This window comes from Borostomias antarcticus (genome assembly GCF_949987555.1).
Source record: "Borostomias antarcticus genome assembly, chromosome: 25".
In the NCBI taxonomy this organism is placed as follows: domain Eukaryota; kingdom Metazoa; phylum Chordata; class Actinopteri; order Stomiiformes; family Stomiidae; genus Borostomias; species Borostomias antarcticus.
The window spans coordinates 12739371-12756214 of record NC_140258.1 but is presented as its reverse complement, the minus strand read 5'-3'; positions in this window follow the sequence as shown (position 1 = coordinate 12756214).

Below are 16844 nucleotides of genomic sequence, written 5' to 3'. Positions count from 1 at the left end.
GATGGACGTGTTTCCTAGCTCCACCAATCATCAGTGGGCTAATGGATTGTGGGGGAGGGGGGTACGTGAGCGGGTGCCTTGTGGCCATGACTGCTTCATTCCATTTACATTTTTTGCTGGTATGCCGCAGGTGTTGGGCTGAATTCACTAGGTTGATTGATAGATGGATGGATTTAACGTCCAAAGTATTGTGCAAGTATTGTGTAGGCCCATGTGAGAGAGATGAATGGTTGTAACCATGAATTCAGACAGGTATTATCATCATTTATCACCAGCCTCAATTGATGCTCACATGAGGACTTTCCTCTACGTGCTGCCATTCATTTAAACCACCATCTCATCCAGGCTACTTTGTGTTGCTGCATTTTTATTCATTTTCCAGGACTCCAATATAAGTCCATCCATTCATCCAACTTTGTGCTGAGCGCAGCGCGCTCTCCAATGAGCACAGCGGTCCATGTAGGCTACTGTGACCAAAAAATCTTTGCGTTACATGGCTGGTGTGCATTCCCCTTTTTATGCTTAAATTATTCTAACCGGCAAGTTCACAAGCTGCTCCTAGGACTGGCTTTATCCAAATAAACATGTGGATTGCATAGTAATGGGATCAGAAGTTAATCCATGCAATAAACTTTATTAAGCTATTAACTGCAATCCTGGAGAGTGGATTATAATTGACTTTACTACATAGGGTGACTTACCTATTCACCTTACCCCTCAGCTTATGAAGAATAAATGAAATAATCAATTAACAAATACAGAACTTAACTAAACTAAAAGCTAACAACAACAGAATACCATTGAGAACTATGAGTCGACAAATAAAACTAAACAGGCGCCTCCGGATTGGACAGGAACAGCTGGTGACGGAGATAATTGGCCAAGCAGACAGGATGGGAACCTGAATGTAGAAGGACAGGGAGAAGGAAACACATAACAACGACACCGGCAGGAAGATGTGTGGACGTAACACAGTTTGATTCGAATATGGAGAGCAGACATTCAAAATGCTGAATATTAACTTAGCAGGGCTGTCTTTTGAAAAAATAACAGGCAGAGAGCAGCATGCAAGCTCAGCGACAAAAATTCTCATTCACCATTTATTTTGGCCAGTTTGTAACAAAGTTGTATATAAACTGTTAATTAAGAAATATAATGTACAATGTTTGATGCATTTAAGTCCAATCAAGAGCAGTCATGTTTTCTCCTCCTTTAGAATGAAAATCAATGTTTCTTTACTGTTCTTCCAAGAGGTTATGGAGCAAGGTTATGCTATTGAATTGTGTTTAATATTGGACTACTATACAGTTGGTGCGAACATGAATCCATATTTTCTCTCTCAACACATCAATCAAATGTCTGTGTACCTGCCGCTACACTTCAGTCAACTGTTAGTGAAACAGAGAGTAATCTGAAAGAGAGCGAGAGAGAGATGAAGACGGGGGCGGTGTGGTGGGTTAAAAGTCAGCTGATTTGAAGGTTGAAATGGCTTTATCAATCACACACACCTGATGGTGAGAATAATCCACTTCACCCAGGTCACAAGAAACACCCGCAGACGGACTTTGTACAGTCTAGGTTTGTTTAGAGTGACGGGGCATCTGTCCCCATGCTTTCACTGTGACACCGCAGATATTTGCTTTTTACTGCTGTGAATGGTATCCAATGGCCAGTCACTTAGAGGATGGCTCAGAGTGCTACTGTAGCAGTGTTTTCTCTATCTGAAGGGCTAGCTGTGGTGGTTGGGACTTCTATCCAATATTGTTAAAGGAGTAGTAAAGGGAAAATGCATGTTTAGCCCTGTTTTAAGGTTACTTATGATCATATACAATGGTTCAGATCAAAACGTTGACAAAACTAGCACTTTTGAGAAAGTCTGATAATTGCTCTACCACCGTTTTGGTCATACAATGGATGTGGGTGGGCACTGTGAAAAATCATTCAAAAAAACATGTTAAACTCTCAATTTCAAAGGCAAGAAACTCACCAAGTTGGGGTACTGACATATAATTCGCCATAAAGTAAGATTCTAGTTCACTTGGAAAAGCTTTTTTAAATATTTAGCATAGAACTATTTAGTCACAGCACATATGTGTGTAAACTTCTGCAAACTAGGTAACCTAACAACATAAACAATAACAATAGCTACCGTAAGTAGTTCCGCTTTCTGAATCCCCTCTGCGGATTGATCTACACATCTACAACGGTCGCTTCAATACAAGTCAATGGATTTCATAAAACGATCAATAAAACCCTACAGGATTCATACTTTGCGGCAAATTTGATGTCAGAACATCAACGGAGACCAATTACCCCCTCGGTGAGCTTCTTGTCTTTGAAATCGAGAGTTTAACATGTTTTTGAATGATTTTTCAAGGTGCCCACCCACATCCATTGTATGACCAAAACGGTGGTAGAGCAATTATCAGACTTTCTCAAAAGTGCTAGTTTTGTCAACGTTTTGATCTGAACCATTGTATATGATCATAAGTAACCTTAAAACAGGGCTTAACATGCATTTTCCCTTTACTACTCCTTTAAGCTAATAGATGGACCTGATTGATTGGCATGACAACAAAGGAGGGTTGCAAAACCTTAGGCTACTTGTCTCTTACATTTTTTGCCAGTTAAATTCAATCAGTTTGAAAGAGAAAGTTAAGGGCGGCTTGTTTTAAAATTCAGTGGAGGGAAAGTGAACTAATGCTTGTCATTATGCAGGCTTTGGCACTGTTAGCTGCCGTGTTAGCCAAGGGGCTTATCAAGTTTCTTGTCAGGGTAAGTAGTATTGAGTGTTCCATGCAGGGAGCTGAACTAAGCTTTTAGATAAAGGTACAAACACTACTAAGACAGATGCTATTACAACACTGACTGAATGGTGGCATTCTTTGAAACAGATTTAGAACCACTTTGTCTGCTTTAAATATAGTTTTTTCACTTACACAGCAGAACGAACAGAAATATGAAACTACTATCAAGTGTGATTTTAAATGTCGTTCTATGTACTGAAGATCGTTGTCTACAATGTCAAACTATGAATATGTATGGCCATGACATCAGGCTGGTATATGTCAATGCAGAGTCAAGGGCTTTATTTCAGGCACATGAGGAATGGATTGGTGTTTGTACTGTACTTCTCCAAAGAGCTCCAATACCATGTATCTTTCTGATGGTCATTGATTATTTCATGCGTTTCCCACATACCATCCTCTGCATGCACCTGAATACTTTATTATCACAATCAAAGAGGAAGAGCAAAAATTACCCTGTACACTTAACCTTGTGCCCACTACTACACTCTGAGCAATTTCCATTACGGTTTTTAATTGAATGCAGGGAAAAGTGTAAAAACAGCCCTTGAAGGGATACATGGAAAGTGCCCACACTTAACTTGAATTCATTAAGAGAGTAATATATCTTGTTGGGAGCTCAGGACCATGGGACACACACCTATAAACAGTCTTCTTGACATACTGAATTGCGAGGACACCAAATAATAAAGAAATATGGCGGAACAGGATGTAGTCACTTTTCAAAATCATCTGTGTTAAAGGGATATTTCTCCAAAACAACCGAAAGAGTCAGTTGTCCAGTGACCTGGATAGTTTTTCGTGGTAAGAAGTAGTTTTATGTTAGTCTCGTAGAATTGAGGACAGGGCCTTTTGGTGTTTTGCTCAGTGATAACGCCCGGCCATTTCTGATGTACTATTGATGCAGCAATTAATAAACAGCTGATGTGTCAACATGCATAGTGTTATGCATACCTGTTATTGTTCCCTGTTTGAGAAACCACTGAGGAAGTGCCTGTAGGTCAGTGGGGTTTATGCACATCCATGAAGGAACGTATAAAGGGATTTATTCTCTAGCGATAGTTGTGATTTCATGCCACCATTGACTGCCAACAAAGCCACCGACTTCACAGCCAGTGTGGCATTGAGAGTCAGCAGAATGGCGGGAGCCAGCTTCCACAATCCCTCTATTGTCATGGAGGATACATATCTGCAAAGTTTTGCAGGATTTGCCCTATACAGGAGTAATTGATTATGCAGATCCGTTCGTGTCCCTTAGCATTTGACGGTCCCTCATTTAATTATGTCTATCTAAATACCGTAAATCCTCTAATAGTGGCTGGGGCCTTTATTTACTGAGCTGCAGAGAACCCCAGGCCTTTATTGGAGGCAGGCCTATATTAGAGGCAGGCCTTTATTTCTTAAAATTAAACTCTCATGGACATAATCCCTTAATTTCAGGACTTTTACTGCAAAAACATTGCACAAATCAAAAAATATGCCGTGTCATCCAACAAAACAAATCAAAGAGTCTACCGGTATGTAAACAGACAGTTTACCTATTAACAATATAACATCATCACATTCACAGCATATTCATTCACATTCACACACTCCATCAACTACTGAAGCGTAGATCTCCTTCGCTTTGTTTTCTATCATTTTCCTAAATATAATTATTATTACTTATTCCTATAATTGAATACAGGTGACTATTAGAGGATTTACGGTAAAAGCTATTGGTTCATTCTGGGGGAAAAAGCCACTCGGGAGAGTAACTGTTGAATATGAATCATGGTTCAAGAAATACCACAAATAAAAATCTGTTTTGTTTCGAAAATATTACTTGTGCTACTTTGACTACAGACACCCTTGACAGACAGACACGCTTGATTTTAATGGGAATTATGCATCCGCAAAGATAATGGGAAAACTGAAGAGGATTCTGTCATCTTCCAGTGTGCTCATGTGCATACATTAAGTCTCAGACAATTATTAAACTCTCAGCCTGAAGTCTTTACAACCTTTTACTCATTAAAGGGGTAGTTTGGTTTTTTTTGACATAGAGCCTCACTTGCAACATAGCCATTATGTTGTTGATTGATTGGGATCATCTTCAGCTGCTTCCATGCTGTTCTTCATTTCGGCATTCACATCTTGCTATTGCTAGTTCAATGCAATGGTACCAGCTAGCATCCACTGTCAAACTAACGGAGACCCATAAACGGGGGAGGATACAAGCTTGTGTAACCCAAGCCTTAAACAGTCCACAGTGCACCTAAAGCAAATAAAATATGAAGAAAGTCTGTTGTGGTTAATTTGAGTGTTGGAGCGATACTTCACATTACCTGTGAAGCCACCACCGCCACTACATGTCTAGGTAATACGAAGTATCGCTCTGCTGCCGTACTTCCACAGAGAAAATAGGTCCCCACAAACTAAAGGATTCAATGATAGTTTCACTTAAAACCAGGCCAGGTCAAGCCTGGCTTATGTGCCGAATTTACCCCTTTTGACAGTTGTGCTTTTTTCAGACCCCGCTGTGTTCACAAACAGTTTGCACCATGCAATTATTATTTGCATCATTTATGCTAATGCAGGGACAAGCGCATTAAAAATCCACATGAACGTGTTAACTTCGTGGACGCGGCCGGGTCAACAAATCACATGGTTAAAACATGAGAAAAGCAGAACTGTGCATGCCTGTGAAGTGAGAAAACACAACTGCGCATGCCTGTGAAGTGAGAAAACACAACTGCGCATGTCAAAAGGGGTCTGTTCAAAAAGCTTCACTCTCAAGCATGAGGCGTCGACAGTCACCGCATCCAGTTCTATTAATACATCCATGGTCGCCACGCACAAAAATTAGTATAAAATTTTTAATTAACCCCAACAAAGTAGTTCAATGGCAGCATAAGACCACACAACTTAAGATTCCTGGAAGTGCAAATCACTCTTTCTGGTTCTGAATTCTCCATTTTCAATCAATTAAAGCGCCAACACGCATGTGTGACTGACTCCTGTCCATCATGCACTGCACGGCCCAGGCCACACGTGAACTGTTGTTCTTACACTTATAGAGGAAACTGCCTGGTGATATGTGATTTGGACATAATTTGCTGACGTGCTGGATAGCTTGCTAGTGGTACAGGCTGCCAAGCCCATAAACAATCTGCAAAGCAAGTGCATTGTGCATAAATCTTAAAGCTAATTGTCATACAATCAGATTAGTTAGTTGGTTGTTCAAGGGTGCGTTCGTTTTACTGGCATGAAAGGAAAAATATTTTCAGTTTCTGGTGTAGTGCTACCGCGGAGGTGATTATTTGAATGGGAAATTTTACCTGATTGAGTCGATTTATCTGCCCCTGGTGTTCAGAATAATGCTTAGCCTACATGTGCAGCCACACAGAGCTTGCCATATGGGTCACGGATTTCATCACTGATATTTAAAAGATAGATATAGATAGATAGATAGATAGATAGATAGATAGATAGATAGATAGATAGATAGATAGATAGATAGATAGATAGATAGATAGATAGAATGTGCAGAACAAACCACAACAGCCCTATAGGCACTGTGCACAAGTACAATATTGATGATAGGAAATGTGTGAAATAACCTCAATATCTCCTCCCCTGCCTGTGAGCCCAAACACAATCCTTCATTTCCAGAAATCACTTCCCTTTAGAGAAGTGTTTCCACTGAAGGTTTCACCCAGTGATTCATCTGGCAGAGATACTCACTGGGAAGAGGCTGTGTGGAAACATGCAGTACATACAGGACCTACATAGACTACTATTCACAACCCATACTTGTGCACTATTTCTGGCAGGTGGAAGTTCACTGGTGAAAAAGATTGAAAAAGTGTGCGTGAGAATAATAATGATGGGTTTATAAACCAGAAAAAAATAATACAAGAGACAGTATAATTTATGCCCCGAACATTTTTTGTTAGGGTGATGATGAATGATAATAATATAATAATAATATAATTAATAATAATAAAATAATAATAACAATAATACTACTAATAATAATAATGATAGCAAGATCAGCATTGGTAATCATCCTTGTCTGTGACAACTTGTAAACCCCTTTTCACACCACCTTGGGATGCCAAAAATGTGCAGAAGCTGTTGGCTATTATGTAATATCAAAATGACAGGCACACATGCTGAGGTGATAACATGGCTATTTGTTTGCTATGTGATTTGCTTATCAATGAATAATTCAAACATCATGAGCTCAAACGGGCCGATTCCTCACAGCCGTCAAAATAGAGGGAGAGAGAGGGGGAGAGAGAGAGAGAGAGAGAGAGAGAGAGAGAGAGAGAGAGAGAGAGTGTGTGTGTGTGGGGGGGGAAGGCTATGGCTTTAGCTGTGAAAAGTGACACATTCGTCTCCAGGAGAGTTAGACTACAATGGAAAGCAAGTGGTCAGTGGTTTTATGTATTGTACGTGATTCTCATCTATGGATGAATCTTAGTGTCCTAAGTTACAAACCTTTTGGCTTCAGTTTTTTTTCAAGGCTTTTAACGAGGAGGTTCCTCCTGCTCTTTGACCCCTCTATTTGGTGTGGTAGATCCTTGCAGAGCATATAGATATGAAGCTCAGGCTCTCTCAGAAAACAGCTGCTACAAGGCTGGGAGTCTGAGAAGCCTCTGACATTTAGTATGTGATTGAAGGAATTGGGAAATGCATTACATTTGGAGAGAATTATATTATGTCAAACAGAGAGCGACTCTTCAGCAAAATCTGGCAGCCCATTGTTAATCTGATTGAAGAGTTAAAGGAGTAGTAAAGGGAAAATGCATGTTTAGCCCTGTTGTCTTTGAAATTGAGAGTTTAACATGTTTTCTGACAGATTTTTCAAGGTGCCCACCCACATCCATTGTATGACCAAAATGGTGGTAGAGCAATTATCACACTTTCTCAAAAGTGCTAGTTTTGTCAACGTTTTGATCTGAACCATTGTATATGATCATAAGTAACCTTAAAACAGGGCTAAACATGCATTTTCCCTTTACTACTCCTTTAAAGTGAAGGCCTAAGGTCTAATAGGTCAACAATGCTATGTACTGTATATGTGTGCAACTATTCTCTAATTGTGCTGTTTATTTTCGGAAGGCCTGATTAGTCACCTTTACAATGACAACGAGATACAACCTGTAAGGATCGTGCATTCGTGGAATGAGCAACACAGCTAAATGTGTGGGTAGCACCCCCAAAAAATTTGCCAAAATCCCCTGCAATATTCTTCTGTTGGTACTTCTTTTGAGCTTCAAGTGCTGCCAGTTGTGTGCCAGTCACAGGTGTATGACTGGCACCTGATTGACACATAATTGACAGCTCTTGTGTGCATGGGTCCTGCAACTTTGTTGAGTTTGTGTGTGCTCCAAACATCAACATGCCAAGTTTGTCCCTTCACGATAAGGTCCGTGCAATAGAGCGACTGGAAGCTGGTGTTCCGGTATGCAGAGTGGCAGCATTAATTGGTGTCAGCCCTGTTACCATTTCCAAACTTGGGACCAAGTTCCGTGAGACTGGTGAAGTCAGACCGCAAAGTGGGCATCCCAGGAAGACAACACCCCAAGAATACTGGTTCCTCACCCTTGCTTCACTGAGGAACTGTAGGCTTTGCTCCAGAGATTTACAGGCAAGATTTGCACAACAGTAGCACACACAGATCTATGATCAGACGGTGAGGAACAGACAGCACATGGCCAGTCCTCATGTTTTTAAGGCTGCCAGAAAGCCTGCAATGACTGCCCTCGCCGTCAGCCCTGTTTGCGCTGGTGTCGACAGCACCGACAGTGGAACCTAAGAATGTGGGGCAACGTCATGTTCAATGATGAATCAAGGTTCTGTCTGCGGAAGCTGGATGGCAGGATCAAAGTATGGAGATGATGTGGAGAACGCTATGCAGATTGCTGCACTCCCATATCTCCAGAATCTGGGATCTAACTCCATCCTACAGGATGACAACGCTAGCCCCCACAGAGCCAGGATCATCATAGAGTACCTCCAGAATTTGGGAGTGGAGAGGATGGAATGGTCTGCCGTGAGTCCAGACCTCAACTCATTGAACACGTGGGATCAGCTTGGGCGTGCTGTACATGCTAGAGTAACCAACACAACCACGCTGGTTGACCTTCAACAACTCCTGGTTGAGGAATGGGATGCCATCTGTTACATCCACATATCTTCCTGCCTGTGTTTCCTTGTCTTCCCTCTTCCTGTCATTCTACATACAGGTTTGCATCCCACCGTCTGCTTGGCCAATTATCCATGTCACCATTCCCGCTGTTCCTGTCCAATCCGGAGGCGGTCCGCGAATACAATATATAAACCTTCCCCTGTCTCCTCATTGGAAGTCTACCCGTTCCTTTGCCTGTTTAGTTTGATTTGTCAACTCGTAGTTCTCTGTTGTTTGGGTTTTCTGTTCTTGTTAGCTTCTAGTTTAGGTATGTGTTGTAGTTGTTAATTGGTTCTTTTGTTTATTTGTAAGCCAAGGGATAAGATAAATAGGTAAGGCACCCTAGGGTTTATACATCTCCCATACATCAGGCTAGGGGCGAGTTTGTATATTAGTATGTATTAGTTAGGAGGTCACTTAAACTTAATAATTTCTTTGATTTGGCACCGCTCGTAGTTCCCTTATTCCCTCGGCGACCTCTCGTCCTTTTTTCTTTGCCTATGCAATTGAATGTTCGCCACGTATAGGGCAATAAATAACCTTCCACCACAGTATTGGTGTCTTGTCTCATTCCTACAATCTGTTTGGTGTGCTCCTACATGTTACGGCTCCTCTACCCTAGACAGAGACGTGCTACAGCTTGGGTCTTAACACCATCCCACAGCGAAATGTGACCAGGCTGGTGACCAGCATGAGGAGGAGGTGGCAAGTGTATGGATCTTTCGCACGCTACTGAGGTCCCTGACAGTGTAAAATGAATGAAGTGTAAAAATGGCCAATATGTGTTGTTTTTTCCTTATTTCTGTGGGAGAGTGCAATCATCCAATCCACCAAGTTGCTCAAAACTAGAGTGAATTTTGGCTAGGGGGGGGGGGGGGGGGGGTTTAGCTGTGTTGCTCATTCCACAAATGCACGATCCTTACAAGTTGTACCTCGTTGTCAAGGTGATCAGGTTTTCCAACAATATAAAATACAATACCAATTGGTATTATTAAACAGGAGAAATAATCAACCAAAATAACGTTTCTGAGGAGTATATGATATAAAATTATATATATATATAGGCCACCACCATTTAAAATATTGTTTAAATTGTTTGAATGAATGAATGAATGAATGAATGAATGAATGAATGAAGGCTTTATTTCGAACATGTAAAAATAATACAAAATGTAAAAAAAATATAAAATATCAGACAACAAAAAAACAATAATTACTCAACACGTCCGAAAAGGAGTAGGAAGAAGCATATGCTTATCTAATCCCACCCCTTCTCCACTATTCAGCAATCAAGAGTCATATTTTGCACATACTGTATGAAGGGCAGTAAGTATTTATTTTCTTGTAAAAACACAATATAAAACATTGGAAATGTACCAAAGCGAAAGAAATCACTTTGGTACACTGCTGTGTCATTTTAGTAGTAATTTCAGTAGTAATGCTTCCCAAGCTTCTTTTAGGATTACAGTACATCTTTTATTATTATTATTGTTATTATTTTTATTATCATTGTTATCATTATTCATGTTTATTTGTATTGACTGTAATGTTATATAGTGTTTTTACGAGCAAATAAACACCGTCACTGCAAACATAAAAGCGTCCTGTTTCATCTCAAACCTAGTGTCTGATCACCGATGTGAACCTGCTGAAGGTCTATACCACTCCACTGTGGATATACTGTCATCATTTCTCTTTGAGGTCACACTCTCGTATTTCCCCTTGACCGTGTGACTATGGATCGCCTCGGTTTGCTTAGACCTATAAACTGTGTGCTCTAGTATTCGTGCAAGCTTGAAGTCAGCCGAAAGGTCAAACATGGCTTAGCAGGGATCTATACTTAGGAAATGAGAAAGAGAGAGAGAGAGAGAGAGAGAGAGAGAGAGAGAGAGAGAGAGAGAGAAAGAGAGAAAGAGAGAAAGAGAGAGAAAGAAAGAGAGAAAGAAAGAGAGAGAGAGAAAGAGAGAAAGAAAGAAAGAAAGAAAGAAAGAAAGAAAGAAAGAAAGAAAGAAAGAAAGAAAGAAAGAAAGAAAAAAAGAATTACAAATACATGAGGGTCTCTGCCCGGACCCTCATTATTTAAAACTCATTAAATTAAAAATATATTTAAAATCATGAGTCTGAAATCCAAACAGTATAATGCCTGAGTAGCATTAGCATGTTTATACTGCATCATCCAGGGCTTGAACTCAACCATAGACACCAAGGGAAGGTCATGTTCTTGTTGAGCCAAGTGAGAAGCTGGCAGTTTGACCTTCGCATGATTAGTAGACCTACATACTGTGATGGGAATGAGTGGTGGAACTCTGGACTGAGCATGGATTCACCACATTGACTGGATTCAACAGGTGGGACTGAAAGACTGTTCAGATGAAGAGACACAAACACGATGAACAAACAGTAACAGTAACTTTCAAATTAGGGACAGGTCGGCCTGATCTAGCATGAAGTAGCACTAAGCATTTTCTACAACTACTAGAGGGTGACAAACTAACACATTTTAAAAAATACAATAAAGAAACTATACTGGGATCCTACCCTGAGGACAAACTGAGCATGAAGGCAACAACTAAGTTAAATTAAACTATTGTACGAGTTAAACCAGGCAGGAGAGCGTAGCACGTCTTTACCCCTCTAGGAACGGCAACGCTGACTCGGTTGATTCCTACGCTCTCCCCAAAACCCCCTCTTGTTCCCCCCTGATGCACGCAGAACTGATAATGACCAAACAGGCTTACTTTTCCACCCCCGCCGCGAGCTTGGCCCCGGATCTCCACGGCCTCTAGTCCGTTCACCCGGCCGTTCCCCGTTGCTGTGTCACAACTCATCTCACCAGGAAACCGTGTCTTCCGTCTCTCCCAGCACTTCCCTGCTCACGCCTCAAGAGTGCCTCTTCTCACATGGACTCCCGCGCTAGGGGTCGACCCCGCCCCCAACGCCCAGGAGTTACCAACCTGATTGATAATTATCCCTTCTGTACACAGCAAGCAGGCCAGGTGAATGTGACTCCACTAATACATCTATATCACCCTAATGTGGGATCCCCTCTTAACCCAAAATAAACTAGGCCATCATCTATTCTTACCAGTGTCATAGCCCTCCTCTCCACTAGAGGCAGCATAGGACAGGAGGGCAAACGTCTTTCCGTAACACTATGGGGAAGTGTGCATGAGGTCGAAAAGGAGGAAGAGGAGACAAATGACAAATACATGCGTCTGTCAGAACTGCCTGGACTATAATTTAAAACGTTAAAATATATTTAAAATTATGTCACAGTATAATGAGTATGCATGCATACTTTAACTAAACCAAAGACTAAACAATAAAACCAAGGTACACACTCAACAAGTGGAGAACAAAAGACAAAGCTTACAAACATACAAGATGGCACCCGGAACACCAGGGACAACGCACAGCCACAGCAAATAATGAACAGACAAAGAACTGGAGTGGGGGAGTTACATGTAGGCTAATGCCGCGTTCCAGGCAACCCGTAACTTGTGTTTTTCCGACCTCAAACCCGTAACTTCCCACCCGTGAACTCGTACAGCTCGATGTACTACCAGTTGCCGGGTGGGAAGTTACGGGTTTGACTGCCATTCCAGAGCATTTTCACGTGTAGGAGGTAGGAAAAACACGAGTTACGGGTTGCCTGGAACGCACCATTAATATACAGACTAACAAGACGGGTAAAAACCAATCAAACAATCAGTGGCACAGATCTCCTCTCAATCAGTCAGTTTAGCCAGTTGTAATCCTAGGGTCCGCTATTGGGGCGGGGTTGCCAACACCAACATCTCTGATTGGTGGAGACATTGCTGTTGCACTATAGGATTGTGGGTAGTGTATTTTCTCCTATATGAACACATGGGCTGCGTTCCGAATCGCCTACTACCCTACTATATAGTATGCCAAAACAGAATGTAGTATGTCCCAATACATAGTATGCCACATGCAGTATGGCAAAAATACCAGGATGTCCTACTACATCCGGTCGTATTTTGCAGTATGCAAGCCAGCAGGCTTTTCTGGCTATTCTGACCCACAATCCTTTGCGCAGCGGTAATGTGCGTCAAATGCGCGAGTTGACAGCTGTAGACGAATGTCGCGTTATGGACAGCGACGGATGTGGGCTAATTTCAAGGCGCAATGTTATGACAAGGTAGTATGTCCCAATTGGATGCCTACTGCTTGCAAAGAACGTACTTTCTAAGGGCAGCTGTAGTAGGTACTGGTAGTAAGAAGTAGAAGTATGCGATTCGGAATGCAGCACAGTAGTTTGAGGTGACAACATGAGGACAGACTTCAAAATACTGTCAAAAATTCAGTTTCTGAGATAAAATTCTGAAAAGAGTTCACACTCTTCAACCATGTCATGAAATTTTTCATTTTTTTCATGAACATTGGAGACTTATTGAGCAAGTATTTGCAGCAGCTGCATACAGTACTGTTTACAGTAAAACATTTTGATGCGCTGTGGGCTCAATTTGTGATATTTCAAGAATCTGTGAAGATTTGTGGAGGACAGTCTGAAGATGCAGTGTAGTAAATGGGGTGTCAAATGACGAAAAATGTGTGAGGAGAAGGGTTTGATAGGATTTACAGTTTTTGAGAAAAACCGAGTGATGGACTTTATGATTCCTGCCAGCTCAAACCATATGGAAGTTTCTTCTCACTTGGGCCTACATTTTGGTGATGGTTGCAAAGTGATAGCACGTACGGCTGATTTGTTATGATTTAAAGTTAGTTAAGTTTTAAAGTTTAAACGGTTGCTGTTGCGCCACCATCAGGACTATTGGCCCACAATGTCAGCTAAGGACATTTGGTATAGGACTGGACCTATGTGCAAAATGTGGTGATTATTCATGCATGGGAAGTCAGATTTCCCAGGAAGAGGAGGATTCAGATTCCGAATATTGGGATATATTGTAGAGGAGGGACTGGCAGCTGAGCTGCCCGGCCCCTAAAGAAAGAAAGAAAGACAGACAGACAGACAGACAGACAGACAGACAGGCAGACAGGCAAAGACAGAAAGACAGAAAGACAGAAAGAAAGAAAGAAAGAAAGAAAGAAAGAAAGAAAGAAAGAAAGAAAGAAAGAAAGAAAGAAAGAAAGAAAGAAAGAAAGAGAAAAAAGAAAGACCAGTTGTGGTGTTGGCCTTGGCTTCTGGACTCCCTGTGACACAATGGAGACAGAATCTCCAATGAGGCCTTGCGTCTCTTCTACCTCTCAGCTCACTGAGCCAAGAACTGGTCCCTCCCCCCAAACCCCAGGTCTTCATTGTGGCCGGGAGATAAGTGGGCCTCCTGCAGGTCACTCCTGCCGCTCTGGCTCTCTGAGGAAGGGTGGGATTTTAATACTGCAGCTACAGCCTTGTGCCAAACTGCCATGCTTGGGGACCGCAATCTCCTCTTTAACAAGTCCTGCAAGAGATCAGCAGTATTCTAATGGACCGTTCTGGGGCATTGGTTGTGGGGGCGGAAACATGTAATTTTTCTCTTTTACAGATACTCATCATAGTTGCTGTGTCAGGCAATCCTCACATTGAAATGGACAGTGCTGGCACTAGCCTGGGTCCCTGGGCTGGGGACGATTAATAATTTCATATCCCTTGCCTACTGCAAACACAAAGGCACCGTTGGCAGCACAACACAGCCTCCATTTGATGAAGTTCACAATCATCCGGGTACAACGTGGCATTACACTGATGTGGACATCGTGTTCACTGGGCTTCTCAATGAGAGGCCTGGGGGGGGGGGGAGACAAGGATTGGACATATGCTGCTTTGGTGGTCAAGCTATTGTATGAGACAACATACAATCAAAATTGGTCAATTGAGCGCTTGACATTCAATACTGCACAGTTACTGTAGGACTGCAGCTCTCACTCTGAATATGTGGAGGTTCCCAAGGGGGAGGTTTGTAAAATTAATGGGTAAAATATGACATACCATATTAACAAAGCAGGTGTTGATCGTATCTGGATTCGTCTCTAAGGGAAATAATCTGATTTGTTGATTCAGGTGTTAAGCAAAAGGGTTAGCACATGGGTTGCAATACTCCAAATGTAATTTTAAATTGTGTTTATTCATGTTATGGACGTGCTAGATTATAGAAGGATTCTAGTTTATTTTAGTCACATTTACAGGCCTATTTAACACTCAAACACATGCAAGGTTGGGATTAGCAAAACCTCTGCCACAAAGCAGCACAGAGCATATGACTGAAGTGCCTTGCTCAAGGGCACAGAGAGCAATTGGCACTTACCTTTATAAACGAACAACTTTCCAGCCAGCTTCTCCAGCTTGTATATGCCTACAGTATCTCAACATATGTGACCTGATATTCTGTAGGAAATGACTTTGTAACTGCATGTCAAAGCTTTTGAGTGTTGGTTTTCTTCCTAGAGACTAAGTTGTCCTTTTTCGTTTCTTTTTTTTGACCAAATTAAATGAGTTAAACGTATGAAGGCCACAAAGCTCTGTGGATCCAGAGGGTTATGGTGCTGAACAAGAGTCGGTCAGAAGAAGGTGTCAGGGAGTAACCCCTGGGCATTTTAACAATTATATGAACAAATTAACATTATTAATTGGGCTACTTAAAATTGGCTTAATTACATAGGAGGAGCGCGTTTGAAACCGTACGTTCAGACAAGCATGCAAGTGCACCGGTGCGTAATGGTAAACGATCACGAATGGTCCGGTAGAAAGAAGCCCTTCCATGTGAAGCTGGTCTTCGGGAAACACAACAATTTGCACTTGAAGCACCATATCCATTTACTTTGCACGTGTGTGTACAATTCGACTAGGATATTTGAATTTAGTTTACACTCTTTAGATTCTATAGTGGGCACAGCCTGTCCATGAAATAAATAGAATACAGATTAAAATAAAAAAAATCCATGCGAGATTATAGTCTTACAAAATCTAATTTATTTGTCAAAGTTTCAACCTCACCTCTGGATAAATATAGATCTATAAAACATACTGACTTTAAACAAGTCTAAACATCCTTACCTCAAAGTTTGCCCACTAAAATATTCAATTTAAACGTTTTCCAAATGTGGGTCATTCTCACCCCTTTCGCAGCGCTAGAAACTCTTCCTCACTCATGACTTATATAGTGTCCTCAATGAAAATATAATGATGTAAATCAATCAATTTACTCTGCCTTTTAACCCCATTACACAATAGACCATTGTACGCATGTCAATGGGCTAAATCAAGTCTCAAACTGTGGTAATATTGATAGCTATTGATAGCAGGCATGGTTTATCCTGTCAGCACAAATGTGTCATGAAAGTATATCCGCTTTAAAATCACAGAGATGATCCGGATGAGAGTCCCACAGTGGAACATGCATTTATTGTCCAGCACGAAGAACCCAGTATTCCAACAACGAGCAGGAACACCACGAGTCTGGAGAGTGCGCTATCGAGGGTCCAGTCCGGGGGAATATCCCTATGCCTTGAATTAAGGGACGCTATGTATGAGAGAGGTGGAGGGGGAGGAAAGTGGTACCAGACGCAGCAAGAAACGTCCGTACGTGCTTTATCTTAGTGGCTGTGACGTGATATTGCAGCCCCAGTCCTGGAGCTGGGCGAGTGAGCGCAGCGCCTTCTCTCTCTCCTGTACCAACTCACTATTCAAACATCTCATCCACCCGCGTAGGAATTTTTTTGTCTACCTGCTGCCCGTCTCTAATATCTCTGGAGAAAAGACAGGCAGGAACAGATGATCCGTCGAGATAATTCACGGTAATTTCCTAGATTTCTCCCCACCGCCAAAGTATCTCTCCACCCGTGTAGTGTGTTGGATTCGCTCTCGCTGGGTCCGTTTGGATGGAAAAAGAGACGGTGAC